The sequence below is a fragment of the Lepidochelys olivacea genome (assembly GCF_965140295.1).
Source record: "Lepidochelys olivacea isolate rLepOli2 genome assembly, chromosome: 2".
Lineage (NCBI taxonomy): Eukaryota > Metazoa > Chordata > Testudines > Cheloniidae > Lepidochelys > Lepidochelys olivacea.
In genome coordinates this window covers 123,757,154-123,769,740 of record NC_140412.1, presented here as the reverse complement: position 1 = coordinate 123,769,740, position 12,587 = coordinate 123,757,154, and the positions used below count along the sequence as shown (strand labels likewise).

Sequence of the window (12,587 nt, the reverse complement as noted above, 5' to 3'; positions counted from 1 at the left end):
ATGTTACTCCAATTAAAAATCATTCATGATAATCACTCCTTCCTTAAAACAATTTTACAGTAACTACTTCACTTCCAATTAGTGGTATGTTTAAAAGATAGTAATTGGACTAGCCTGTTGTCATAGGATAATGGTCATCTGCTCCTAAATAATGTCCAGTAGCTTTACTACCATTATACCACATGATTTATCAGGTAGGTACTGGTATTTTGCCTGATGAACATTCAGGTGTGCATGAGAATTGCCCACTGTACTATTATTGGAAAGCTGTGCTCTGGTTGGCTTTGAAAACAGCTTGTATTTACGCTACCACTAATCAGACGACAGTATATTCATCAATATACTATTTGATTTTATTTTAATTCCATACTTATATGTTTCATAGATTCATAGTTTCCAAGGCCAGAAGGGACCATAACGGTCATCTAGTCTGACCTCCTGTATAACACAGGCCATAGAACTTCCCCAAAATAACTCCCAGAGCAGATCTTTTAGAAAAACATCCAGTCTTGATCTAAAAATTGTCAGTGAGGGAGACTCCACCACAACCCTTGGTAAATTGTTCCAATGATTAATTACTTTCACTGGTAAAAAATTATGCCTTATTTCCAATAGGATTTTGTCTAGCCTCATCTTCCAGCCACTGGATCATTTTTTTACCTTTCTCTGTTGGACTGAAGAGCCCATTATTAAATACTTGTTCCCCATGCAGGTGTCTATAGACTAATCAAATCACTTCTTAATCTTCTCTTTCTAAAATAGACTGAAGGAGCTCAGGTTTTCTAATTCTTTAATCATGCTCGTGGTTCTTTTCTGAGCCCTCTCCAATTTATCAACCTCATTCTGGAGCTGTGGGCAGCAGAACTGGACCCAGTATTCCAGCAGCACTACCAAATACAGAAGTAAAATAGTCTGTATTCCTACCGGAGAGTCCCCGGTTTATGAATCTCAGGATTGTATTTGCTCTTTTGGCCACGGCATCACACCAAGAATTCATATTCACCATGATCCCAAAGCTCTTTTAGAGTCACTGTTTCCCAGGATAGAGTCCCCCAGCCTGTAAGTATGGCCTACATTCTGTGTTCCTAGATGTATACATTTACCCATACTAAAATACATATTGTTTGCTTGGGCCCAGTTTACCAAGCGATCCACATGGATTTGAATCAGTGACCTGTCCTTGTCATTATTTCGCATTCCCCCAATTTTTTATCATCTGCAATCATTATTAGTGATGCTTTTATGTTTTCTTCCAGGTTCTTGATTAAAATGTTAAATAGCGAAGGGCCAAGAACTGTTCCCTGTGGGATCCAACTGGAAACACACCTGCTTGATGACAATTCCCCATTTTCAGATACATTTTAAGACCTATCAGTTAGCCAGTTTTTACTCCCGTTGATGTGTGCCATGTTAATTTTATGTCGTTCTAGTTTTTTAATCAAAATGTTGTCTCAAACCCCTTAAAGAAGTCTATGTTTATGTCTACACTAGTAACTTTATCAACCAAACTTGTAATCTCACCAAAAAAAGATCGCTATGATTCACCCAAAAAAAATATTCTATGATTCTATGATCTAGTTAGTTTGACAGGATCTATTTTCCATAAACCCATGTTGATTTTCACTAATTACATTACCTACCTCTGACAGAGTTCTGTGCCCCTGCGTGGGCACAGAATTCATGTGACCCACATATTTCTATGCCCCTAAGCAGAAAAATGCAAAAGAAATCTGTCGTGGGACACTCGCCTCTTCCCCGGCAGTCCAGGCAGCGCATCTGTTGCAGTGTAGCTGTAGATTGTGTCAGAGACACAAATCACTGCAGGGGGAGGGGGCTGGGCATGGGGGCCTGAAGGGGAGATGTCGATCACCATCAGGGAGCAGGACTGGGTGTGCGTGCCTGCCAATAAGCGAGAGAGACTCTGTCCCTCTCACTTGCTAGTGTGGCTCACTGGGGGCATGGAGGGGTAGGTCTTTTTATTATGTACAAGGAAGGCTCTGTCCCCTGCAGAAATGTAGCAACCTGCCTGCCAGTTAATTGTCCTCATTCTCTGAGGCAAAAATGAAGCAGCCTGCCTGAGTAGTAACATTGTTAATGTTCCTATTGTCAGTTAACTGTTCCCATTCTCAGTCAATTCCCCCAGGATCATAAAGCCTGTAAAAGTTTAAGGCCCCTACATTGCCAGAGTGATGTAAAGCCTTCTTAAACAACAGTAAACAAATCAGCTAGAAAGTTCTATGTGCTTTCTCACTTTTTTCCTGTGCCAAAGTGGCACAATGGGCTTAGATTACAGCTCAGGATTTATTTTACTTACCCATTTTTTAAAAAAAAAGAATTTTGCAGAATTTTTAATTTTTTGGTGCGGAATCCTCCCAGGAGTAATTACCCTCCTTCAGTTCTTTCTTAATCGAGTCCTGTATCAGCCGCTCCATTATCTTGTCAGGGATCGGTGTCAGGCTTATAATTACCAGGGCCACCCCATTTACCCTTTTTAAAAATTGACACAACATTAACTTTCTTCCAGTCTTCTGGAATTTCCCCAATGCTCTAAGACTTATTGAAAATCAACATTAATGGTTCAGCAAGTTCTTTTGAAACTCTTTCTTGCAAGTTATTTGGCTCTGCTGCTTTAAAAATATCTAACTTTAGTGGCTTCTGTTTAGCATCCTCCAGAGATACAAGTGGACTGGAAAGAGTGTTATCACCATATGATGAGACTATATAAACTGTTTTTTCCCCAAATACAGAGCAGAAATATTTATTTTATCCTTCTGCCTTTTCTGTATTCTTGATAATACTACTATTTCCGTCCAGTAATGTACCGATACCATTGTCACAATGCTTTTTGTTCCTAATATATTAAATAATTCCTTATTGTCCTTAACTCTCCTGGCCATTGATTTATTCTTGTGTCCCTTATTAATTTTCTATAATTCTTAACTTCTAATTTATATTAATTATTATCGGCTTTCTCTTTCTGCCATTTGTTGGTTTTTGGTTTTGTTGTGTTTTTGGTTACTGCTGCCTACACTTTCACTCTGTCAGGTTGTTTATTTAACCAGCACAGCTTTCCTCCTTGATTGTGGCTCTTTGGGCATCTAGTAAGGAGTTCTGAAATGATTCCCAGTTATCATTAATAGGTTTCTGATTAAATTCTTCCTTCCAGCTAATTTGGCTCATAATTGTTTTCAGCTTTTGAAACTGGCCCTATTAAAGCAGCAAGTATATAAATTACTGGCCTTGACTTTATTCTTCTAGCACATTAAAAATGTGATCTAGTCATGATCTGACTGAAATACTATGCTTTTAAACTTGTATTGATAAATAAGAGCCATTTAAGCAATCAGTCTGGTTAATATTCTTTTGGTTGAATCATTGAGTAACGGGAGTGGGACAAATTCAGAGGAGTCGCAGAAGGAAAAAGTTAAAAACTAAAATCCCTTAGTTTATCAAACACCTTCTTCTGGCAAGTTACACCAGTTTAGATTCCTGTACACACACATCAGGAAGTGTCTGTAAGTAAGTCTAAGGGCTCTGATTTTCCTTTCTGTTACACAACTGTACCTGCATAATGCCATTGACTGAGGAGAACTTATTTCTGTTTTACACCAGTGAGAGGAATCAGGCCCAAGGATCTAACTAGGTGTGAAGGAGTCTTATTTAATCCAAGTAGGCCCCTTACTCTGCTCTTACTTGCATTGCTGTAAATCCAGGAGTAATTATCAAAATATTGGAGTTCACTCTTGTATATAACAGTTTACGTGAGAGGAGAATCAGGCTGAGGGAATCTAACTTACATCACCTTGTGTATTTTTTCTGATTACAGACGCATCACTTAGATCATCTCCCAAAACATCACAGTCTTAAATCAGGCAGTAAGTTAGAGTGTTTAGCTAACCCAATAGAGATATCATTAACCAATCAAATAACCATCACATTAACCTTTATCACTGAATTGACTGAATATATACTTTCTCATGTAGCCCTGTTCAATGAAGGACTCCACTCTGGAATATATCTGACACAAAATCTCTCTATTCTCTCAGTCTCAGGAACTGAACCACTTGCTCCCAACCCCCCTTCCTAAACCTAATCAAAGATGCCAGGCCTCCAGAGAGCCCCCAGAAAATCCTCATTATAGGAAATGCACTAGAGGTGGAAAAATTAGAAAGTCTCAATTTGTTTTTAAATGTAAAACAATTATATGCAAACAGGAAAGGCTCATGGATTAGAGGTTTTAGGAACTTCAAAGACACAATTAAACAGGGCATTTCCAATGATTTACAGTGTATACCACAATTTTCAGAGCCCAATTATCTCCGTATCAAATGCTGAAGGATTTAAATATTTCTATTCTATATACTTTCATATGGAAAGGAAGAATTTCCCAGTGGTTAGGGCACTAGCCTAGGACTTGGGAAACCTCACTTCAATTCCCTGTTTCCTGTGTGACTTTGTGCAAGTTATTTAGCCTCTCTGTGCCTCAAATCCCCATCTGTAAAATGGGGATAATCACACTTTCCTTACCTCACAGGGGTATTGTGAGGATAAATATAGTGAGGCACTAAGCATCACTATGGTGATGGGGGCCACAAAAGTACCTCAGCTAGATGGATGCTGTCCTCATCACCACAGTATCAGAGCCCCTTCCAGTAGTGTGTTAAGCAACATGACAAACATCTGTCGTGTGGTCCTCTGACTTCCTCTCCCCCAGAGAAAAATTGTTATGCAGTATGCCTGCTGGGGAGAGAAGCAGGGAAAACAATGCATTGCTTTTTAAAATTATTAAATAGCTGCAGGAACATTTTTTAAATATGGGGTGTGATTTTCTGAATTCCTGTTCCTATTTAATACATGAATGCCAGAACACAGATAAAATACACAAAATATATATATTTTACTTTTCATGGTTGGCTGGGACATGAGGGTGATGTTTATTTGCTCTGATAATTGTTTGTATCTCCACGCTGCCACAAGATGGTAGTGTTTCAGAACATTACACTTATGTCTATGTACGAACATGCAGCTGATTATTTTGTTTCTGGCTGATGTTACATATTGTTGTATTCATAAGGGTTCAGAGTCAACTAAGATGTAGTTCTGCAGCCTGGTGGCTAGGGAAACAAATTAGATAGCTCTACAACACTGTGCAAGGTCAGCTGTTCAATTAAAAAGTGACCTATAAAAAGGATAATACCCAAAAGCAGTAACTGTACCAATATGATCTGAATGTTCCCACAAGCTCAGAGGCATAGTCATCTCAGGGATTTGCAGGGGATGGACAGAAGGAAGGAGAAATTTTTATTTTTATATATATAAAAATCAAAATACAATACATGTTTTTAGGGGCACTTTTCTATGAGCTGGTTCCGTTTTCCAGCAAGTTTTTTTGGTGTCTGTGATTATCATAGCACCTCTCAACAAAAAAGGAGCTTACCAGCCAGCCGGGCTTGATAGAGGTAGATGGAGAAGGACCTGAAATAAGAAAGATAAAAATGTGCTTTAAGTAATGCACTGGATAGCACTCTTAGATTACCTATAGGGAGGTGAGTAATTCAGCATATATTGGCAACGTTGAATTTGGTACTAAATGAATTTGGTACTAAAATGTTTGCAGCTCACCTTCAAATTTAGTAGTTGCCTTTTCTGTCTATCATTAAGATAACCAGTCATACCACAGAGATATAGAAGAGTTGTCATCATAGCAATTCACCACTATCTTTTTTTAAACTGCACCTGGAGAACTCCTGCTTAGTGACTGCTCCTTTGAAATGTATAATGGTAAGTAAGTTGCAAGAACACGAAAGACCACTGTGTAGGCTTGGTAGTATTTGTTCACTTAGGATCTAATCCAGCAGGGTGCTTTACAGCCTCATCTTCCACTCCTCTTGCACCTGGCAGGATCAGGCCTTGAGTGCTAAAGATTTAAACAAGGCATCTATGAAAGACTTGCACATTTTTTCCTGACCTACCAATAGAATTGCCTTTCAGCTTCAACAGGAGCTAACCTTGCTGATGACATGTAAACCGTACTTGGGGACTGATCCCGAGAGGCGATGAGTGACCTGAACTCGCCCATGAAATTGATAGGTACAGCCCCATGAAATTTACTGCAGATTCCACCCATTATTAGTAATTGTCATCTGTATTGCAGTAAAGGCCCCAGCCCCATTGTGCAAGGTGCCGGGCAAACACATAACAAAGTCATACCCTGAAGATCTTACAGCCTTGCCCCGGAACTCTGTCTTTTATACAATCACTTGGACTCTGGAGCAAAGTATGCACCTGTATCTTCTAGAAGCAATGAAAACCTTTCATATCAGAACCCAGTGCAAACCAGTAGAGTGTTTTCTTCCTGAATCTGTACAGAGCCTAAAACAATAGCTTTAAGAGTGGTGTGAACAGGCCCATTCATCTCATCTGCTTTGTTAACTATGAAACCTAATGATAGCAATAAAATGTTGATAGTGTTAACCACTTAACTGCTGGTCATTTTAGTGGCAACATCCAGATAGTGTGCCTGTCCATAGTCTGAATTGCCAAAATTCCCAAGAGGTCCCTACCCATTTGCTAAAACCTCCAATTTCCTCCATAAAACATCAAAATAATAAGGTAATGACTAGGGCCCTATCAAATTCACGGCCATGAAAAATGTGAGTCACAGACCATGGAAACTGGTCTCCCACCCGTGAAATCTGATCTTTTATATGCGTTTACCTTATACTATACAGATTTCAGCAGCATTTCTGAGATTAGGGGTCCTGACCCAAAAGGGAATTGCCGGGGGACCACAAGGTTATTTTAGGGGGGCTTGCAATATTGCCACCCTTACTTCTGCACTGCCTTCAGAGCTGGGCAGCGGGAGAGCGGTGATTGTTGGTCGAGCGCCTAGCCCTGAAGGCAGCAGTGCAACCCTTCCCCCTACAATAAACTTGCAAACTCCCCTCCCCCCCCCACACACACACAACTCCTTTTTGGGTCAGGACCACTACTATTACAACACTGTGAAATTTCAGATTTAAACAGCTGAAATGATGAAATTTACCATTTAAAAAATCCTGTGACTGTGAAATTGACCAAAATGGATGATGAATTTGGTAGAGTCCTAGTAATGAACTGTGTACTGATTTAATTCAATAGAAAAAAAATCTTCTATTTAAGTCCGCTGAAGCCACTACAAAATTTCCAGTTCACTGTAACATGGAGTTACAGATGTTTGGGGGCCTTGCTGCAGAAGATACATCCAGCTTACTGCAGAGTACCCAGGACCTTGCCAATAGGAGTTGAGGGCACTCAGGACCTGGCCCCTGGTCACTAAGTGATATGAATATGCACTTATCATCCTATGTTGGGCAGAACTTTCTTCTGACATTGGTTGATTTGGCCCTCCAGATTCGCTGCTCTAAAAAGAGAGCCAGCTGGAATCAGCACTGCTCCCTCAGTCTCTCCTGTTGAAGCTCCCATTGAAGGGGATACATGCTTAAAGAGTCACTGGGCCAGAATGAGACAGAGTGACTCTGTAGCCTCGGGGCTGGAGCACCCAAGCTCCATTCCCCCTGCTCCAATGACAAGTAGTGACCCCTGTCATTAAGACTGGCGGACACTTTCCATGAACAGGAATCAGCACTTCTCAGCACAGAGAATCCAGCCTGGATGAGGAGATTTCAGGTCTTAGCAGTATCAGACAGGAAAATGGGAGTGTTCAGCATGGGAATAGCAATTATAAGAATTTAAAGAGGAGTTCCTTATCACTATGCCAAGTGTTAACCAGTTGGGCTGAAGTTTGCCATGCTGGGGGTCTGCCTCAAGCCTGAATATTTTAAATCTCAGCTAAAACTGTGCTGCTGTTTCTGAGGCTGAGGATAGAGAAAAATGCATTGTTTTGCCCATGTTAACATGTGCATGTGCCATCCCCCACAGAGTAAATGAGTGGGGACTGCACGGTACTTTCCCAGAAATGGCTCCTCCTGGCTACTAGGAGCCACTATGGGACCAAACACAAGAACTGGGAGCAGGGAAACTGCCTCTTCTATGCTCCCTGTGCTCCCCCAGCTAACACCCACCCAGCGTGGAGAAAAAGGTGAAAGCAGCCTGATTTAAATGCAGAGGGGTGAGGAATGGGGAGATAACAGCCTGGGGGTAGGGGGATTAGAAGGAGGAGCCATGAGGGTGGGACAAGGCAGGGCCAGAGGGTTGGGGGGAATAGGACAAAGAAAGGAAGAAAGGGCAGGATAGGTCCTGGAGGTGGGTGAGGGGAGAAAAGAAGCAGTGTGGGGAAGATAGAAGCAGGAGCTGGGGAGGAGGCCATAGGTACAGAAGGAGTCAGAGAGAGGCTCAGGGGGAAAGGGGCAGAAAGGGTCTGTAATCACTAGAGAAAACTCTCTTCCAGAACCTGAAATGGAACTGATTATTCTTGAGTTTCAACATTCCTTCTGTGAACAAAATAGCATGCGATCATGTAATTAAAGAGTGTTGCAAACACAGGCTGAATTAAGGTTTAATAAGCCACTTTAATTCTGGCATTTCCTACCTCTTGAGTACTTGACTTTGCAACCTTAATAATGTTCTTTTAAGGTAGTTTTATGTAATTCAGCCATACTGAGCTATGATGATTTATGGAACCTTTTAAGTCAGATATCTCTGTCTGTGTTTGGCACAGGAATTTACTGGCACTTGGTGCATAATAGGTTGGCAAAATAAAGTTAGGTAACAATGAATTAACTGTAATGTTTTTTCCTACAGCAAAGCAGTCAGTGGAAACTTCTCTTCCTTGTTCCTTCAAACTGAAGTTCTCTTAGCTTAAATAGTGGATGGAGTGATTTGGCTCAAAATTTAACATTTGTGGCAGTGGTTGAACCTCCGTTGGAGGACAAGACAATGATGGTCTACTTTCAAATTGGTTTGCTGTGCTCCATAGCTTTGTGCTTTGTTATCTGTGCCCCTTAGCTGCTTGGGGCCAGCTGAAGACTTGTGCTTTGCTGTGATGTTATAAGATGAATAAAGCATTCTCAGTACAGTCAATGGTAAATTTAGCTTCCGTTTCATTGCTGCTTCACTGTTCTTTGACCAGGGATCTGAAAGCACACCCATCTCTCACTGACCCAGGACAGCCGTAGAAGGTTGGAGGAAGCACAGGGACCAGAACTGATGTTCCTACTTCCCAGATGTCACAGAGCTAAAGGATTGTCAGGAGGCTGGGATGGATGGTATAAGACACCTCAAAACAGCCAATTCCATCCCTTTTACTGCCCTCAGCTGTGACCACCTGGTGGAAGAAGTGAAACAACTGTTGCTAGTCTCTGTCCCTTCTCCCTCAGATGTTGCTGGGCTGTCATTACCCAAAAGAAGAGTTGGTAGGTCAGTGATCAGCCTACAAGGGTGTTGGAAAAAGAGGACTGCCAGTGTCGCCTTCGATCTTTGGTGCCCCCTTGCAGCAAGACCAGGCAACCCAGCAACACTGCCTCAGTTTCCCTTGAGAGGGCACCCACTCTTCTGGGTTCCAGGCCAGGGACCCTTTATGAAGTGTTTGGCCCCAATCTCTCCACACTCATTTCCGTGTCCCTGCTCTGCTTCCTGCCACGCTTCTTTTGCAGGCCATTCCTCGGAGTCACACCCTGTGGTCCTCTCTTCCAGAGGGTCTGGTTTCCTTGGCAGCTTCTCATCTGTCTGTTGCTGAAGGCCCTTCCTCTTTGTAGCTCCTCAGCCTCTCTGGCATCCTCTTTGCTGCTCTGCAGCCCTTTTATCTCTGCAGACTGCAGCACTTGTGAGGCTTCTAGTCAGCTCCAGCAGGAGGCACCAATCAGTTTCCCTATTAACCATTTAGCAGCTGAGACAAGAAGAGTTCTGTACACCCCATGACAATGACCCACTAATAACCCTCCATAACAGGGAGATAAGATGCTTCCATTAGGACTACTTGCAACCGTACTAACATCAAAAAGACCCATCGTCACTTGTACCTTCTCTTCAGGACAGTCCACCCAGTGATCACTTCCTTAGATCAACTATTTTTTCTCCAGTTGTTTGACCAACATTCTCCCAGCGAAGCATGGATTCCAGTGACATATTTTCATACTCGTCTGGGTTAGGTCAGCTGTGCTGCAATCCGTAGATTAAACACTAGAATCTTGTTATGCAAGATTATTTGTTCGAATAAAGACATGTTCAAGCTATCTTTTGCCATCGTGTCTAGCATCTGGGATTTTTCAGCATCAACACGGCTTCCCCTAGGGTCTCAGAATGCATAAATCATATCTAATTCATATGACGTTAATTATTATGCCACTGTAGAGTGAACCCTGTGTCCAGCATCATCATTTCATCATCAGAATTCTTTAATTATTTCTAAACTCTGTATTTTGAGGGTAATCCCATTAGAAACTGAAACACAATGGCTCAAAGAAAGTATAATGCTTGCAAAGTCAAAGGTGAGATTAAAGGCAAAAATCAATCTTCTGTATCAGCCTTTTTCATTAGAAATAAAGTACTGAGGCCCAGATTCTACTTTTGATGTGAGGATGAAATCGTATGTAAAGGATAAAGTCCATAACACCTCTCTCTCTGAAAGGCTCAGTCCCCTCCTTGCTTACAATATCTATACTTTGAAATATAAGGGATTGAGTCTATAAACTTTACACAGACAAAACTTCCACTGACGTCTATGTCAGGCTGTCTGTGTAATGACTTCCAGATTAGCCCTAAGTAAAGAGACCTGATATTCCTATTTATGGAATGAGTGGCCACTCTCAATAGTCCTTTCTAGCTTTGATGGACCAATGGTCTGATACACCACGGCAAATCCTTTCCTGTTATGTTTATTTGTTCTAGTTTAAGCACCGTGGAGCATCTCATTTATCTGCCACACCACAGGGACATACAGTATATTGCCTATATTTCTATCTTACCACATAGCATGTTTTACATATAACACACCCTTCTCTCTAATCAGACGCTTGAGGACTGAGAAAAAAATCCCCCTTATTCATGATAGGGAGTTAAGCACTATCCTGTCATAACAAAGTTGTCACCTCCCATGAGAGAGGCTAAGTAGGGAATATATTCAGCTGGTCCCCCTTCACAGTATTTCCTGAGATCTTTTTTCCCAGTCAGGGGAGAAGAATAGGGTTTGCATTCACTCCTTGCCGTGGAAGAAGAAGGGAGCTCAACCCAAGCCTTGCAGCTACAGATAGCAGAGTCAGAGCGTTATTTGCACAGAGACCCTGGGTCTCCACACTGCCTCCTGGCTCCCTGCCTCTCTCTTTGATCTCCTTGCCCTTGTATCCCACCTTCACTGCAGTCATGTTGACGGGATTCTCCTTTCTGTGGGTAACAGCCCCTGGAACTGCCCTTTAAAGCCCTAAGTTTCTGAGCACATTCGCCATAAGAACAATGTGGCAGAACGATATATCTCCTCCTCCTGTCCCTAAGCCCTGCCCTGGCCCTCCTATTGCTCCTGGCCCCTCCCCTCCTCGGCCATGAATCCATTCCAAGCAGAGCATCTCTAATCATCCTGGGAAATGGAAAGAGTGCTGAGAAGAGGGGTGAGCTGAAAGGAATGAAATCTGAAGATGGAGAGTCCCATCAGTGCATGTATGATAGGGTCAGTCTGATCATTCTTATGTTCCTCTGGGTAGTTTTAGAATCATAGCCTGCTTGGACCAGAAAAATCTCTCAAACCATCCCCACTCCTGAAGAGAAGAGCATGTTTTTCTTGAGATATGCCTCCATTTCTGTTTCAAGAATAACGCCAGTGATTATATATTTTTTTCTTTTCAGTGCTGATATGCTAGATAATAATGGGCTTCACAGAGAGAAGATGAAACAGAATGTTTTGTTTCACTCTTGACAATAGTTTATTAAAAGGTTCTCCCTTTTTTTTAGCATCATCATGACCTTATCCACTTCTAGTTAATTTCTTCCTCCTCCATAGAACCTTATTGTCTTTCCAACTCCATTATGTAACCCTTCTATTGAAAATCACAGATCTTGCCACAAAGGTGTCTCGCTCTAAGAAGATATTTTTAGGGCTATGTGCTGCTCTCAAGCCAGGCACATGACCTTCAATGGGACTTCTGTCACTAATTGACAGCAATCTCTGAAACTCTAAACCACATTTTCTTTTTGTCTCAATAACCTAAAAACCCCAGGCTCCCCACCATGGTTTGAGTTAAAATTTCTCAGTTTGATTACAGATATCTAGGGCCTGGGCCTGCCGTTGATCTATGTTCAAAGGGATAGATTCTCTTTTCTTGTTCCAGCCACTTTGCCCTGTTCAGGTGGCAGAGTGGTCGGAACTTGGCCCTAACCGGCCAGTTGAAACAAAGAATTTCACCGACATAGGGGAGCTCAGCTGGCATAAAGTGGGCACCATCTGTGCCCCTACTGGCATGGAGGGCAAGTTAGGGCTGAGTGGAGTGTGTTTGCCCTCCACCAATTCTCAGCTTGTGACCAGTGTTCCCTCTAATTTTTCCCACACATGTGCGGAATGAATTTTGTTATGTTCACCAATAGGGAGGTGATGTGTCACACTGGTGAACATAACAAAATTCATATGGCAGGGGTGGGGATGAGGGGCTCAGAGTGTGGGA

General features: G+C 42.0%; 1 protein-coding gene across 2 annotated transcripts in view; it reads right to left on the bottom strand.

The window, feature by feature from the left end:
• The window catches only part of RNF152 (ring finger protein 152), a 204,580-nt gene that overhangs the window by 52,454 nt on the left and 139,539 nt on the right, over window positions 1-12,587 (bottom strand). For both annotated transcript variants that reach the window (XR_014710470.1, XR_014710471.1), the window contains exon 3: window positions 5,438-5,475. The gene's annotated coding sequence lies outside the window, so the exon portion shown is untranslated. The remainder of the gene's footprint in view (window positions 1-5,437; window positions 5,476-12,587) is intronic.